Source organism: Emydura macquarii, unplaced genomic scaffold (genome assembly GCF_026122565.2).
Source record: "Emydura macquarii macquarii isolate MOO-44397 ecotype Brisbane River unplaced genomic scaffold, CSIRO-AGI_Emac_v2 contig_2825, whole genome shotgun sequence".
In the NCBI taxonomy this organism is placed as follows: Eukaryota; Metazoa; Chordata; order Testudines; family Chelidae; genus Emydura; species Emydura macquarii.
Window position 1 is genome coordinate 5,323,716 of NW_027132962.1, and position 17,526 is coordinate 5,341,241.

At 36.2% G+C, this 17,526-nt stretch overlaps 1 long non-coding RNA gene across 2 annotated transcripts in view; it reads right to left on the bottom strand.

Annotated features, from left to right (window-relative positions):
• LOC137166277 (uncharacterized) overlaps positions 1-17,526 on the bottom strand; it is a 187,485-nt gene that overhangs the window by 103,748 nt on the left and 66,211 nt on the right. The window contains exon 4 of one of the 2 annotated variants that reach the window (XR_010923619.1): positions 9,838-10,125. The exons of the other annotated variant lie outside the window; for it this stretch is intronic. This is a non-coding gene — a long non-coding RNA (uncharacterized lncRNA). Of the gene's footprint in view, positions 1-9,837; positions 10,126-17,526 lie in introns of those variants that run through there. 2 annotated transcript variants of the gene reach the window in all.

A 17,526-nucleotide genomic window follows, 5' to 3' on the forward strand; every position in this document is an offset into this window, starting at 1 on the left:
TGATTAATTGAAAGTGAAACAAAATTAAATAAAATGAAAATTTAAATTTGAATTCAGTTAGTTATATTTAATAATTTCCAAGCAATACATTGAAAAAAAAATGAATGAAAACATTACTTTCAAAATATTTTGTAGGGAAAAATATTCTTAACTAATTCTTCTTCAGTCATTAAAACCTATAAATCTATGGAAAGTAAGTCCAAATGTATCTATTGTTCATCCTGAACAGATGATATAAGTTCTATCAACCAGGAGACCCAAAGAAGGAACTTGTACCATTTCACTTTTAATATAAAATCAGTTGCAACTAAAAATTTAGAATGCCCATCATGAAGTTGTCTGTTAGTTTTTGCTCATATGAGCACCTACACAATTCAAATTTAATGTCCAACTTCAATCAAAAAATTTTGTATAAAACGTTGGCTGACCTAAAAAATTATATAGATCACTGCATATTCACAGTAGCAGTAAACACTCAAAAATGGACAATTTTCAACATCTAATATTATACTGAATATTTCACACACATTTCCATGATAATTACATGGAAATTATTTGAGATAATTTTTCTAATTTGAAAACAAAATACTCTTTTTAATTGAACTATATTTCACCAACTATTACTACTACCACTCTTCAGTGTATTTGAATTTAGATTTCACTACATCCTTTCATTTGAATATGAACAACTAACATCTAATAGTTTTACATATGTAATATTTTTTACTCAGGTGTGACCTATATTTAATTGTGGCTATATTTAAAGAGATGGCTGAAACAGACTAGTGAGGTAGGGATAAGGAAAGAAAGCAATAAATTGACTCATGCTAAAGGTAAGGACTTTGCCCTAGGTAAAGACTTCACATTTCAAAAGGTACTGCAGTGTAATTCAAGGGATAAAGAATTAGGACTAGGAGTCAGGAGATTTTTTCTTATTCTCAACCCCACCACTGGCCTTCTGTGTTCTTTTAGGCAAGTCACTTCATGTCTCTGTGGCTCAGTTTCCCCATCTGTAAAACAGGATAGTTATACTTACCTTTCTATAGATGAAAAGCATAATAGTCTGTATAGTGTGGCAGTGCAAAGTGTATTCCATTGTTAACAGTGTGGGTCATCATCAGCTTTGTGACACAGAAAGACTGGTCATCTTGTGTGTGATCTATAACAACTTAATAAGAGGTATTGAAATGGTAAACAGGGTCACTCCTTGTAGATAGTTATCAAAGCCATGTTAAGTAAACTCAAAACTTGAACATGTTTGCCTGGATTGTTAGAGAATCAAGAGTAGATGTTAAGTGTATTTGTCTGTGTTTATATGTAATCTTGTAAGACATTTAACAATGTGATCTAATTAGCTTGTAGATGCTAAAATCCTGTTCCTCTATCATAATGCTTCATTACTGTATTCTATTGATTCAGAGATCAAAAGGAGATATTATCATTTAGATGGGACTTGTGGCGTGATAATATTGTTGTCCTCATTTCTCTTTGCAACTTGTAATTCCACATAGTAAGCCACCTGTGAATCTTCTCAGTAATTTGAATGGCTGTTGCTAAGTGTATTCTTTTCGGGATGACCCATTGCGTGAGAATCACAGACTGTGGGCATTTGTTTTTATCAAAGCCCATGTGGTGAAGTTGACCATCAGCTTAGCTATAAATACAAATTCATGAGACTGATCCACACTTCTGTACTTTGTGGATGCTAACAGTAGGCTGTTCCAGATGCAAGCCAGATCTCCCTGAGCCCACTTGGGAAAACCCTGATGAATTTATGGAAAAGACTATCAGACTTCACATCTAAGATGTATTGGGATTCTAATATTTTGGGATAATTCCAAAGATGCTTTTACAAATCAGCAGCCTCATCATCTCTGCTATGGAACTGACCTAAAGACTTCAGACACATTAATATATTCATTTCTTAACCATTTATAACTCTCCATTTTTTATTTAATAATATATTTTAGATTTAGTTACTAAGGATTGGCTGTAAGTGTGTATTTGGGTGAGATTGGAAATATTCATTGTCCTGGTGGGCAATGTGTCTGGTCCCTTAGGATTGGTAGAACTTTAAGTATGTGGTGAATAAGCCTTTTAGTAACTTGGCTGTCTAGATGGGAGCCAAAGGCTGGATTGCCTAAAGGGGACTATATTTTGGCTTCTAGGTAGCCAGTGTGGTATCACAAATAGCTGTTTGGTTACTGGCTTGGTGAATCTAATTATAGAATAAATCACAAGTTTTGGGGATTGTCTGTGTTATTCCTTGCAGTCTGCCCTGAGTTGGCATTCTCAGCGTTGGCTATCCAGGCCCTAACGTCACAAGCTTCCTATGCATGGGAACTGATTTTACATCAATCTAAGCCATGTACAATGTGCCTGGATAATACAATGATTTGTGACATAGAAATGGCTGTAATACTAAATAAATAATAAAACAAAGATTGATAACTATAAAACTAGCTAGTCATATTAGAAAATATTGCCCTATCAATAAGATCAATGGTCACGTTAACAAGACAGTTCAGTCTGACTTGGTTCTCCCTCTAGCCCCCCTAAATTCTGAGTCCCTATGTGTAAGTTCATAGATTCCCAGGAAGCAAGAAACAGAAAGTTTGCCTTCCTTGTGTCTTGATTAACTTTTCCCATATAGGTTCCATTAATGCAAGACACCTAACCATGTTCATACAGTTAATCATGTGCTTACATCTGTTGCTGAATTGGGAATGAAGGATGCACTTTACTAAATCAGGGCCTTAAACATCTAAGTCTTTGTTGATCTGCAGATGAACTGGTCAATTTCTACCTTTTTTAAATGTATAAATTAGATTATATTGAGTCTTTATAGTGGATGTTGATTACTTTAGAAAGTGAATGTGCACACATATTGTTACTATAGCTTTTGGAAGTAAAATATAGCATGTTTCCCAAGGCTAATCATTGGAATTAGTTTGGGATAAAACTGACTTACAATTAAATGTCTTTACCTATTCATCCCATGCTTGTTTGTACTATCTCAGTTATTTTGATAAAGAAGGCACATATCAATCATTAAGCAAATAGAATGGTGCTTCCCTTCACAATTATAGCTTGGTCAGATGTATCTCCATTACAATTTTCTCCAGAGAGAAGTTGTCAGTTTTCACTTTAATTCCAAGACATCTATGAAAGATCACCTTAATTATAAGACTCCTGGCATGGCATTTATGTTGTCATTCAGCATGATTGATGCATATGCTGAGTTGTCAATCCTACAATATATTAAACATATTTTAAAAATGTATTTTTAAATTAAACATTTACTTGTTATGCAGCCAAGATATGAAATATGTCTACAAGTGGGAAACATACACATTTATTCCAGATTTTGAGCCCCACCACATCCTACTTATCTCTTTTGCCTATAGGTGCCATATCTTGGGATTCTGAAATCTAGTTTTCCCCTTTTCATCTGCATACAAGAAACAAGGTTATCAGGGTTAGTATCCTTATGACTTTTTTCCCTTTAGTTCCTGTCCATGTGAGGGTAGGCAATGTGCATTCCAACTGTAAATAATTAGTACTGTTCTATTTATCCTTCAGTATTTCCTTCACTTAAAAAGGCACGGAGTCATTATTAAGTTGCTAACATGTAGGTACTTTCCTGCTGCTTTAACTATAATTTTCATTTTCTGTGTTTTCCCCCATTGGTGATGTGCTATTTATTATGTCAATCCTAAATGCTATAAATCTCTCTTTATCTATGAATAGTATTTCTCCTACTTTCCTTGTATCACTCATTCTATCCTTTGATTTATTCTCTTGTGTATTTATCTCTTTCTTAAAATGACTTTCCTTTCCACTTCTCCTTTTGGTCTTAGATGTATCCTAATAGTATCCACACATGATATGCTATTTGTAACTTTTGTATCTCTTGTTTTCCTTGCTGCTATACAACTTCCATATGTGGCACTGTGCTTTTCCACGGTTGCTACACTTTAATTCTGTCCCTTCCAAGTAATTGTTATAGGAGTACTCCCCTCCACATTTACAACATCTAATTTTTCATTTACATATATTCTTCACATATACAAACCTTTGGCATCTGTAGTACTTCACCAGGGGTGATATATATGGTTTTATTTAAAAAAAATATGGTATCTTATAGTTACCCTATCTGGAAGGGTTTCTCCCTGAAATGCAACTAGCACAGCTGTTGATGGCTTTTTTCCTCCTCCACTCTTGCTAATTAGATACTGAGCAGATAGCACTTTATCATCCCCTAAGCCTTGCTTTACTTCATCTTCAGTCATTTCATTCAGCATCCCATATACAACTCAGATACTTAGTTGACAGCCTAGTTTCAATTTTGCTAAGAATTTAATCCATAATCATTTCCCACTTGTTCTTTGTTTTTACATTCAATTAACAGATCTCCTCCTTCTAACTATCTAGCTCTTTCTTTGCTGCCAGCACTTGTTTTTAAAGCCACTCTGACACCTTTAGAGGGTTTGTATCTGTTATCTTCACATCCTTGACTAGTGATATTATTATTATTACATTTAGGTTTCTCTCTCTATTGTTTGCTAACTTTCTGCCTGTTTCTTTTTCTAGCTCTGACATACCCACCCTTTTCTTCTTTCTAAATTATGACCAGTCGTCTATCTCGGCTATCTACATAGTTTTCTAGACTATTTTCAGCATACTCCACTATATCTTCCATCTCCCCTCAAAGTATAACTTAGTCAGAGCCACTCAAGCTAGCCAGCCATCTCCTTAGCAGCCCCTCTAGTATGCCGTGACATGAGCCAGCCTGCACCCTCAGCTCCCTTCTGCTTTCAGCTTCCTGGCTTTATACTAACTAGCCTGCTCCTGTCCAGTTGGGCTCTATGATCAGTTAAGATTACTGTCCCTCCAGTTGCATATACCATAGTAGGTGTTTCAGGCCCACATTAACCCCTAAAGGGTTATGTGTGGGGTACACATCCCAGCACAGTATGGAGAATAGAATCATGTCTGTTACTTATACTTGGCTTTCAGTCAAAACAAGGAAATACAGTCAATGTGAAAATTGAACCCAAGAAAAAGGAGTTAAAATGGAGTGTATTATCTTCTTAAATATATTGTTTTCCAAAACAGATACTCTCAGAGATGCTTGCTTAAGGGTGAAAAGTAAAATCAATTTATAGAAACATGCACAACTTTGATATAGAGTAAGATGGCAGAATTTGCTTTGCAAGGCTTATGGTATCACAATTTTATTTAAGAGTAATAAGAGATTTAAATGGGAAGTTTTATCATGAAAGGAATGCAGGATTATGTCTGTAGCACATAAGAAAGACAGAAAAGGATACAAAATAAAAAGGAAGAAAGAGAAAAGCAAGAAGGAGAGAAAATACCAGAACTGCAAAGAAAAAAAGAATTAGCCATTGATGTGTTCTGGAAATGGATCCTAGACAATATTGTGTGTGTTGTAATCCTTAATAATGTTCTCATAAGTGACTGCTTCTTTGAGAGGTAGGACTTGTCTATACATGATTTTTATATATCTTTAACTATGCAGGAACCAGAGTAATAAAAGCAATATAACCCCATTGTGTGGCTGCAATTCTATTCGTACTTATATTGGTGTAGCTTATTCCTGTGAATGTAGTGGTTTAAGTTCTACTGACCCGTAGAAGGCACCTTTACACCAGTATAACTGCGTATACAATAGGGTTGGTACCAGTTTAATTATTTTGTTAAAAAAATCAGTCCTTTAACTGAAATAGTTAGATTGGTACAAAAAATGTGTATAGATAACACTTCATTCTCTCTCTCTCACTCTACTTGGGCACAAGTAAGGTGAGGCATACATGAATGCTGGTAAGACAAATCTTCCTTTCCTGTCAGGTATAGGTCAGGGCTGCAAAAGATTAAATCCAGTCACATAACAGGGGGCAGTATTCATTGACTTTAGTAGCTACTATTACAATGAGACACTTTCATCGCTATTGACTAGATACTACTGCAGAACCTGTTTATGGTGAAACTCCACTCATAACAAAGTGAAATGAAACTCCTGAATTACTAAAATGCATTCTAACTTTCATTCCATTTAAGTCAGATAGATGCCCAAACCAAAATCCAAACTTCCAGGTGAAGGGAGAATTTAGAAGATTGAAACCAGATCCAAATATGAATTTATAATAGACATAATTAAAATTCTTGATCTAAAGCCCCTCAAACTTTTGTCTGCTCAAAATCTGAATATAAGTTTTGTAGTTTAGGCTCATCTCTACCTATATGGAAAAATCAACATTGTTTAGAAATAAATATACTTATGAACATCTATCCATGTTAAATGTTTCTCTCCAAGATGCTTGCACCCTCCCCAGCTGGTGAAAAAGTGAAGCAAGGATGTTGTCTGTAGCCACTCAGCCAAAAGGAACAAAGATTGAGGCTTTGTCTACACACAAAAATTGCACTGATTTAACCGTGCCAATGCAGCGAAGGCAGCACAACTCCCTCACAGTTTGGGTGAAGTTATACCATCAAAAATGTGCGTTTAAATTTTTCCCGTGCAAGAAAGGGAATGGTGTGAGGTATCTTATACACATAAAATTAAATCCACAATAGGGATTGTACTGCTATAACTACATCAGGGGTGAGGATGTAGCTATACCAGCACACAAACTGTGTAGACCAAACCATGGTCTTCCTGAACACCTCCCTCTGCTTGCTTCAGGAGGAGACCTTGAAAGCTTTGCTAAGCCTATTGGATCTGAAGATATATCTTTCCTGGAGCCCCGTGCAGCTGTATATGGAGGAATTTTTTTTTCCATGGATCATTCCCCCCTGTGCACAGGAAACCCTACCATCTATCTATGGTTAAGGAGGGAGAGATGAGGACCAAAGCCTTAAAGAAGTTAAACTCAAGTTGTTGCAAAACTTCAGCCATAGTTATGTTTTGTGTAAAACAAATATGTACTCAATTATAAATGTGTTCCACTGAATTAGCATCATTAGTTATCACTAAACCCATAGCAATACATGTTTTTCTCCCCTGTGCTATTTTCCCCAGCTTGCTAATGCCATGTCAAAACATTTTACTAGATTATAAAGAAACATTTACAGAATTTTGAGTGCCAACAATCAGTGATATTATTGCAATTATACTAGAAGAGATGTGAAAAAATAAAAATAAATTCTGATTTGAATTGTGTATTTGAGAGGAGTGATTGTATAACTGCACTATGCAGTGTAAGGAGAACAGTGTAACCAATTCACTTCTTAGGACAATTAATTTATCTTGTACTTCAATACCCTACTTAACATGTAAGTGGTGAAGGTAGAACTGGAGCTCACAAATGCAATGCTTTAAAAAAAAATTCCATTTCATTTTTTAAAAATAGAACATATATTAATCAAAGAGTTTATCAAATGAATTATGACTTTGCATATGCAGTTTAATTTTCAGAAATTGTTCATTACGTTTGTGTGCCTCAAATTTGAGGTGTCCAGCTTGAGTCACCAATAGGTGTTTTTGTTTTGTTTTTAAACTGTTTTAGCACCTAGGAGCCCCAATTTTGGACCAAGACCCCTGTTATACTAGGTGTTTGTACAAACAGAACAACAAAAATGGTCCTTGTGCCAAAGACTTACAATCTAAGTTCTCGGTGTGATGAGCTGGGAAAAGGTATGTATTATTTCTTATGAGTATTATATGTGACTCATTTTCCCTGTTTAATTGTGGACTTTGCCTGAGTGAATGCACAGAGTTAAGTCAAAGGAGGTTGTAAAGGGGTTGTTGAGGGGCCACGTAGGGAAGGTAAAATAGTGACAGATAAATCAGCCTCACATATACAGCTTCAAGGGAGTTCAGCCCTTGTTACCGTGGCATCAATTGGGGGAAGACGTTATCTACCTGGTTCCATCCAGGCTAGGATATTTTACTTTTCCCACGGCTATGCCCAGGGTCAAACGAAAGCTTAAAAGATTTTTTAAAAAAGAACCTAAGTAGTTAAAAGGTGCCCCTGGCAGAAATGGAGGGTGTGGGGGGTAAGTAGGAAGAAAGACTTACCAGGTTGTGTCAGTGAAAAGGCTGACAGTCTGACACAGAGATAAAGGGAGAAGTCTGCAAGCTATGTGAGCTGGTTCTCTCAACTCGGATATGAAATATGCCAGACTCAAAGAGAGATTAATCTTAGGTTAGAGAACAGGTGTGTAGGACTTTTTGTTATTTTAAATATACCTCTCGAAGTGCTACATACCTTTTGGGAAACATATTTTTTTGGGAGGAAGATGATATTTTGAGTGACTTTAATCAACTCCAGTTGCTGGTTTCCAACTAGAAACCCTTGCAGGATTCAATTCCAGTTGGACTTACTGAATTCATCACAGCTGGTACTCAGATGGTTGTAACCCAGATCCTAGGTCTCAGAGTGGACGAACTGAGGATTTCTGCCCACGGGGACGAACTGAGGATTTCCACCCACAGAGAGGTGAAGGCCTGAGACCTGACACATGGGGGAGTGCATTCAGAGACACCTCTGAGAAGGGACAGAGGTGCCTCTAGCATGGTAAATGTGACATTAGCTTGGGAAAATCAAGTACAAAGTTTCTCAGATATGGCATCCAAAAATTGAGGCTCACAAAATTAGAAAACACTTCTGAAAATTATAGCCATGTAGAGCTTTTTCATAATATCTTTAAAACATCATTCACAAGACTATGTATAGTGGCATATATAATCGTATTACTCTAAAGAAAAGCCAGGAAGGTCGTGACATCTCTCTGCACTGTGCTTAGCATGAAATTAAGTGGGGGAGGGGGAGAAGTGGCTCTAAGCCACCGTTCCACTTCCCCAATCTTGGAGATAGCCAAAATAACCTCTGGTATAATTTATAGCAACCTCAGAGATGCAGTGTCACGTTCTTAGTTCCTATGCAATTAAATTTACTTTATGATAAATTTTCTTGCTTTTGTTAATTTTTATTATGAAATCTAATTCTCCAGTGAAAAAGATATTGAGGTCAGAGTCAAGACTAAGTACAGTGCCATATTTATTCTTCTAATTACATATTCCCAGAATATATATAGATTATTTATGAACAATTCTACAGAACATGTGCAAGTTCTTTTTGGCTTAATATAAAGCCAGCAATTATTGGTACTTATGCCAGACATCAACCTACAATTCATTGCCCATTATTTTCTGAATAATCTTCTGCAGAATTCATTTTAACCTCAGATCAAGAGTGATTTACAGGTTTACCTTTTCACTCAATGATTTGGGGCCAACCCACACTGAGAAGCAAATTCTTAGCTGCAGTATAGACATACCCTAAGAGAGGATGGAAGGAGGAACTGTCACCCAAATCCAATGGCTTTGCAAAGACCGTCTATGCATCGACTCCAATGCTGATCTTTAAATCCATGGGATTTAGTTGCAGCTGGAGCCCATGACTGCCTCCTGGGTAAACAATGGGATGGATGCTTAAAACTGATAGTGGCCACTCCCCTGTGCATTCTCTACTTCCCATCTACCTCTATGCCAAAAGGAAACATGGAACACAGACTCATGCAGGAAGGTTGGCAGTTTTACTTCTCTTATGGCCTTCCAGATGCTTGTTTATTTTCCACATTATCATCAACTCTTTGATCCATTAATTCATATGTCTATTTCAGGTTCAACTGATGAGAGAAGATATTTATAGACAATTCAGGCTGAACATTGGTCTTAGCTAATAATTTTGGAAAAGATCTTATTTCAGGTTTCTTCCAACTATTAATCCATTCCAAGGTTCCAGTAACCTGAATGGTCTTTTAAAATAAACCAGGGAGAAAAGGAAGCATCTGTTTAATGCTATTTTGCAGAAAAGGGCTTACAAGGACAAATCAACTGTATCATGACAACATACATCCGCAGAACCTGCAAAGTTAATAAAGTTCACCATCCTTTTCTCAGTCATTACTGATGCCTCATCTATTACAAGTCCAATTATTTTGGTTGATAAAGCATTGTCTGCTGCTCTTTGTGCGCAGGAGACTGAAAGATGAATTGGGTATGGTTTCTTGATTACTTCCAGAGGACATATGGATGTGTTGCTGACATTTTTAATTACAGGTTCTGAGTGGCAATAAAACACACAAGGTCCGATTTATCTAAAAAGAGAAAAAAAAGTTATGGCTTCAAGGTGCCAAAAAAGCAAGTTCTACATGAGAAAAGTTAACTGCTGCAGACTTAGGGCCAAATCCTGACCCAATATAACACAGAAGTAAAGGTGCATTAGCTCAGTCCTCCTTCCCCACACACACACGATCTAACTTTTGAGCATGATGGACAGACTGGGAGAGAATGGGAGTACATAAGACACCCACATCTACACAACAGTCATGAGAATGTTAGCATTGGGGACAGTCTTTTGCCCTATATATGCTTCATGAACGTTTATCCCCTTCTCTCTATGCACAGGGCCTATGAAATCTATTGCAGCCTCTGAACTGCTGCAGATTTAACTCAGACTGGGTCCCACATCTGAAAAAGACAACATTTATCTCTTGCAGGAGTGGGGGGATAACACAGGAGGTCCTTCTCTCTCTCTCCTTTTCTTCTCATTGACATGGTGCATCATTACCCACAAAAACCACAGCTGCTCCCAGCTGCATGTCATAACTGTCAGCTTTTAGTTGTGCCACCGCACCCAGGTGGGGGGAAAAAAACCCAAAAAACAACTCTTTGACAATGTTTCTGAAAACAGCTTTTGAGCCCACTCTGTGTCTAGCAGAAGAGCTTGCCAAAGTTCTTTGTTCCCTTTTCCTGTCATCCTTTTTGCAGAACTATATGCTTTTGAATCAGAGTTCATACTGCATATCTTCTCTCACAATAATTTGAAGATTTTTGATTTGTCAGTTAAATTTATCTTTGTTGATGAGCAAGGCATCCCAGCCAGATGCGCTTACATTCATGGGCTTCACACGTTGCCCATATGCCAATATCCCAAATACCTCCTTTGTAATTAACGTTGGGCAACGATTCTTTTGGCTGAATTGCAGTCCCCACTTTAGAAACATCAAAATACTTCATGGTATTTTATTTCTTGTTTAACTGACATATGAACTCCAGCATCATATAAGTCTAGATCACAATTTCAAATGTTTTCTGTCTATAAGTAGAGGAAAGTTTGAGTTCCGCCTTTTTGATAGCATAACATACAGATGAACATTTTACATTCTTTAGGTAGATAGATAAATAGGTGCTAGAAAGATAATGTGCACATACTGAGAAGCTCGAATTGTTCCAGTTTTTTCATTCTGTCTTCATATGGAAGTATTTTTTCAACTTCCCTAAAGGACTGTATATATGCACACATACCATGCACAATCCCTTAAAGAACTTGAGAAAATACTTCATAGGAACAGAGAATGAAAAGATTGGAACAATTAGGACTTGACTACACAGCATGGCCATCAAAGGAATGTTATTTCTACAGCACAGCAACATGTTGCATACTAAGTGGACAGTTTGAAATGAGGCTACATGAATGGACACTAGGGAATTTTTAGTTCATGCCAGCAGTGTTTACATGGGCCAGTTAGTGTGCAGCATATTGGTGCACTTTAGAAATCACATCCCTGTATTGCTCATTGCCATGCCTCGTAGAAAAGCCCTTAATTTAGAAAGGACATAAATAAAAGGAGACACATTAAAGGTATGCAAAGTAATGAATATTATAAAGAAAGTGACTCAGGATCTCCTCTCTCAAAATATTAATAAGAGAATATTCAATAAAATTAAAAAGTAACAATTTAAAAACTGATAAGAAATACATTTTTCATGCAACACAACACAAGTAGCCCATGGATTAACTGCTGCAAGGAATCACTGAGGCCAATAACTTAGCAGCGCTCAAAAGAAGAATTGTACATCTATATAGATAGTGAGAACAATTAAAAGAAGAGAGCAGATCTTCATGGTAACATACAATGCTTGAATAGATTGTAAATTGGATAAAATGCCATTTCAAACCAGCTTATCAGAACAAATGATTGCAAACAAAATAGACAAAGGAACAGGAAAGGAAAGAAACGAGCCAATAATGCATACATAACAGATCTCACAGTTTATGCCTCATATGAGAAAATCTAGCACAGATGATAAAATGGAGGAGTTCAATAAGATTAGAGCTTCTTTCATAAATTTTCAAGCCAGACTACATTATATCTTTTAAAATGTAACTGGTCCTATTGAAATCAAAGGGAGTTTTGTCATTGAATTCAACAGAGCCAAAATTTCACCCTCATTGTTTTAAGTCTAAATTATCATGAAAACTAAACTGTGTTATGCATGTGTCAGGAGTTAGTGATAAGAAGTATATTCTTGCCTATTTCAGAGACATTATTAAGGTATTACAGTTTCATTAGTATAAATATTTTCTTTTCTTCACTTCACATGCAACTTTAGATGTGATTCAATTTATAAGAGGATGATAAGCTCATTAGATTTCAAGAGCATAAGAAGTTTTCCTCTTTTTTATTTTAGAATTAAAAAATTAATATGCATATTATGTTCTTAATTGTGGTAGATGGTACATAGCCAATATTGTGCAGCCAACACTGAGATGGCATTTGAAATATACAAGGCAGGTGTTTGGTGCAAGTATTCAGTGTTTTTATTCATCATTTGAAATTTGCATTTTTATTTATTTATTTAAACACACTACATGCTAGTAGGTGTCTACCCTTTACATGAGTTTTACTTTGCTTTTTCTGAGGAAGGAACTCAGCCAGTGACTGTCTATGGTAAACACAGAAACTTGCATAAATAGGGCAATGTCAGAAATATTTTGTTTATTTTATTATTAAGAAATCTGTAACTAGGTGAATCAAACCAGGTAAAAAGAAAGACACATTTTGAGCACAGTTGTGTGTGTGAGCAATGTCTATGTAAGATATTCATCTACTTGGACACAACCTATATATCACCAGTACTGTAGGTTAATTAGATTGGACTCCTAGTATGAATCAAACTATTACAAGGAAACACTTTGTATAGTTCAAATGAATGAGCTCCCACGTTTCAGAAACCATAATCTAAGTTACTTGCTTTCTTTGACACATTGGTCACCTTTAATTTGGCCTTTGACAAACATCAGATCCATATCAGTTTTAAGAAAAAAAAAATCAAACCAAAATGCTTCATGAACTAGTAAAGTAACAAGTTTTGTGAAAAAGTTGTGTGTTTACAGAGCAACTTTCACCTCATACAGTAAATAATTGAAAAGCTGCCTTTTAAACATTCGTGGATGTTCTCCTCCAGTATATTCACACTAATACATACAAAGTTTGTTTTTTCTCTGAAACTTTGTGCAGGCCTTTAAATATATAAAGCCAACATGGTCAATTTGGAGGTGCTTATGTCTCATTTCAAACTCAGACACAGCAGGTCTGGCTTTGCTTATCTTGGCCAAGAAAGAGAACATGCTGAACAAAGATGGGATTTTACTACATCAGAATCTCCCAAGTTAGCCTGACAACTGTAACCTGTCAGATATTGGGCTTCATCCTATGCTCATTAAAGTCAATGGCAAAGCACCCATTGATTTTAATGGTTCAGGATCAGGATCATTTTCTTGTTTTCACTCTACCGAGCTGCTTCAGAGTTATTGATATGGACCCTGATCCAGCAAAGCACTTAAGCACATGCTGAAATTTAAGCATGTATGTAGTCCCACTGAAGTTTGAATATGGGTGGGTAGACCTCAGTCCTGCAGACTTCTACATCCAGAACTATTATGCACTTCAGTGAGACATATGTATTAGGACTTGCTGAAATATCAATCCCAAAGACCAGGAAGCTCAGTCACATAGAAAGAGAAAATGTAACCACACCTATTAGCCTGGCTCCTCCTCCACCAATAGCTTTCCTGTTTGTTATACAAAACAAGGTTTAGTTAGATATGGTGAAATCTTGGCCCCACTGAAGTCAAAGGGAGTTTTGTCCTTTGTAGGTTTGGATATACAAATTGACCCTAATTGTGAGAAGTAAATGAAAGTTCATAAAACGTCACAATAACCTATAGTAGATGTTGATGGGAAAAGTTGCAAAAGGAAGACAAAGACTGAATTAGTCCAAATACAAAGGCCTACTGAAATAATTCAAGACCTGTGTTAAGATCTCTTGTTTACCAGGCATGAAATGTGGAATTTAATTAATTAATTAACTTAATTAATTAACCAAAATTGGTGTGTCAGAAATTAGACCTAAGTGATGGACAAGATAGTGAAGGAGTGGATTATTCCACATATCACTTGTTTTTTGGGTCCTCAAAAGAAAGACTCTGGAGGACAAACTGCGAACTGTCTGACAACAACTTCTGTCTAGGGGACTGGTGGGCTGAAAGGAGTGAGCTTCACCATCGTGGTTGCCCTCACACCATCACATGGGGCCTTAGGGTCCACTGTTACACTATTGGTATAACTGGTATACCAATGGTATAGCCATTGGCTTCACGGTCTTGATCCTGAGAGATGATTTGACCAGAGCAGGACAGAGAGGGGGACCCAAATGACATCACCAAATTTACTGGCTTTGATTAAATCCCAAATACCTCCTGGGATATGAGACTCTGTTTCCCCTCCTTTCATGTGCCCTTTTTCTTCCCCACCTTATTTCTCCTCTTTCCTATAACAGTCCTTTTGTCTTCTATTTAAGAGAGTCTGGTTTAGCCATCCAAGACTGCAACACACCTGTGAGCCTGTGATGAAAGAAGTAGCTAAAAGCAATACACTGAACAGTCCAATGCTGGTATGAGTTTGTGAGCTTTCGGAGTGGCTAATAAGATCATGTACCATATCTGTGTCTTTCCAGCAATGAGGTTGTAAGTGAGAGTTAACACACCAGAGTAAGAAGCTGCATTTTCTCTCTTGTTTGTGTTTGTCTTGTTTTGTCTTTTAGGAAACAATACCTCATTTTCCCCCAAAGGGACAGTTACCACCATATTTAGTACCTACTAAAAACAGTCAGACAGTGGGGTTTCCTTCTATAAACCCTCTCCAACTAGAGTAAAAGGAATGGGATATTCTTAAAATGAAAGCCTTATTTAATAATTCACATTTCAAAGGCTTTAATTGCATAGGATATTGTGCTATATCCCCTCTGTTCCTGGATAGTCAGCCCTGCAACTATTTATTTTATTTTTATTGCAAGAATCATTAAAAGAGGTGTTGGGTCTATAAATAGTAGGGAAGCAGTGTACCACCCAGCATATATGTTTAATACATTTTTGCTTTGAATTGTCTATACAGAATGTTTACTATATAGAAATACTCACAATGAATAATCTATTCCTCTTTTTTTAAATAACACCCAACTTAAAGATAGCACTGAATATTAAGTCATTTAGTGGAATAAATATCAGAGAAAGAAAATGATCACAATAAAAAATGAAAGGTCTTTTTGTAAACTTCAAGTAACTAGTGGAGAGAACCTGGTTTGGAGGATGGGATGGACATCAAGGCTTTCAGAACAAGTGGCCTCATTCTAGAATATTAAGATTTTGGACCCTGAAGTCTGGAGAAATGGCTTCTCCTAAATATAATTGAGTTTTTAAAGGTTTCTCTAAAGTTCAGCATGGATTTAAGATGAAGAATTTCAAGCCTGCATGGCTATAAATAAAATATATTCTTTAATGTTTGAACCAAGCATATTTTTTTCTTGTCAGCAGAAAAAAAATAATCATTCAAAGAAAATAAAATATGACTGATAAATTCAAACTAGTTTTTATCAGAGTTATGCTGTTTTATCACCACAGGTCAAAGCAATTATTGTATTTCTGTATTTCTCTCTTTTATTGGAGGTTATCTGACACAGATTAAACAGTTTCAATTAGACATCCTGTTTTGGAATTCAGTGTCTAGAGCTAGCTTTTCTTACAATACTTGTAATTTTCCTCTTTTGCTTTCCAAGGCTTCTTTTCTTTTAAATCCTCAATATTAATTCATTTGAAAATACATAAAAATACATAATATGAAATTCAACTGTTCCTGTTCAAGTACACACACAAAAGCTTGAAGATAAGACAAAATAAGCAATTTTAAGAGATGTAGAAAAAAAAAGGCAGCTAGAGTGAAATAAAGGACAAAGATTCAAAACCATCTTTGTAAATGGAAATCAACAGAATATTCCACATGCCATAGCAGCTTTATAGGTAAGCACTTAATGCATTGGTTTCCTTGGGACTACTTGAGCAAGTGCTCACCAGGATGTGTAAGGGTTCCAGAATTAAGCCCTCAGTGAATACTTGTAAATGAATAATTCAATCTCAGAAAGCAGGATTGATTTGCAAACAGGAAAAAGAACTAAATTCAGAATGAATAGTGGGGCTTATTTTATCTGCCCTTAAACCAGTTTTACATCTGTGTAACCCCATTGGCTTCAATGGAATTACTCCTGATAATTCAGTGATGTCAACTTTTGCGAGTAATGTGGATCATGGGAGATGTGGTCAGCAAGGGAGCAGGGCCCATAGGGGAAAACAAGGAACCCAGATTTACAACAATATGTTTTGATGTTTCTGAATTGATTTTACTATGTTTTTTTTTTTAAAACAATTTATTTCATTTTATGAAATGCTGCATTTAGTGAAAATTTTTGATATCATGACTTTTCATCTTGATTTGGAATGGAAAATAAAGTAGAAATTTTGGAATTTTCTGCCAGACAGAAATTTCATTTTTCAAACTGTTCTACTACACAGGTTTATGTCTCCATTACTGAGCCCCTGCCAGGAGACCCGGTTGTTTATCTCAAATGGTAGAGGCCCATCATCTTACATCCAGGGTTCAGTCTTCCAAGACAATCCAAGCAGGGGGTGGTGATGCATTTGGCCAAATTATCTGTAGTTACTAAACCACAATCTACTCTGAGAGCCAAGAAAACAACCAAGAATTCAGATATCCAGCATTCCACTGTTGTCTCAAATACTTGTGCAATCCATTGTCATTGTGCATGTTGCATTTCCCTATATGAGTTGTCCCACAGAGATGATAGAAGTAGATTTCCCACCTCACTGGTTCCTCCTATAGATAAAGTGGAAGAATTACATGCTGTGGATCTGAGAGCTAATGTTCCATGTGGGGTGGAAGAAAAAAAATGCATAAAAATTAGTATAAGGACCCTGGGAGAATTATTGCAATGATTTTATATTGTGATTAGATGCAAATCTATGTTATATTAATATTTGTTTTATACTGTTGTATTTTGGTTAAGGGAACTGTCCTTTTAAGAACAGGGTTTGGGAAACCATGTTTGTTGACACTGAGAGCAACCTGTGGGAGATTTTTGCCTATGTATCCAGAGAGTGGAAAACTCTGCATATGTAAATTCCAAAAAGTCAGACTTTCATTTAATACATTGATCTTTCCAAAAAGCAAGCCTCATTGTCAGAGGTGTAACATAGCACTTCTGGAGACTGAATTCCTCAAGTAATTTAAAATGAGTTAAAGAGGGTTTTTACCAGTTTAAACCCTGCACAAATCAGCAGAGATTAAGAGTTGTTCCTATCC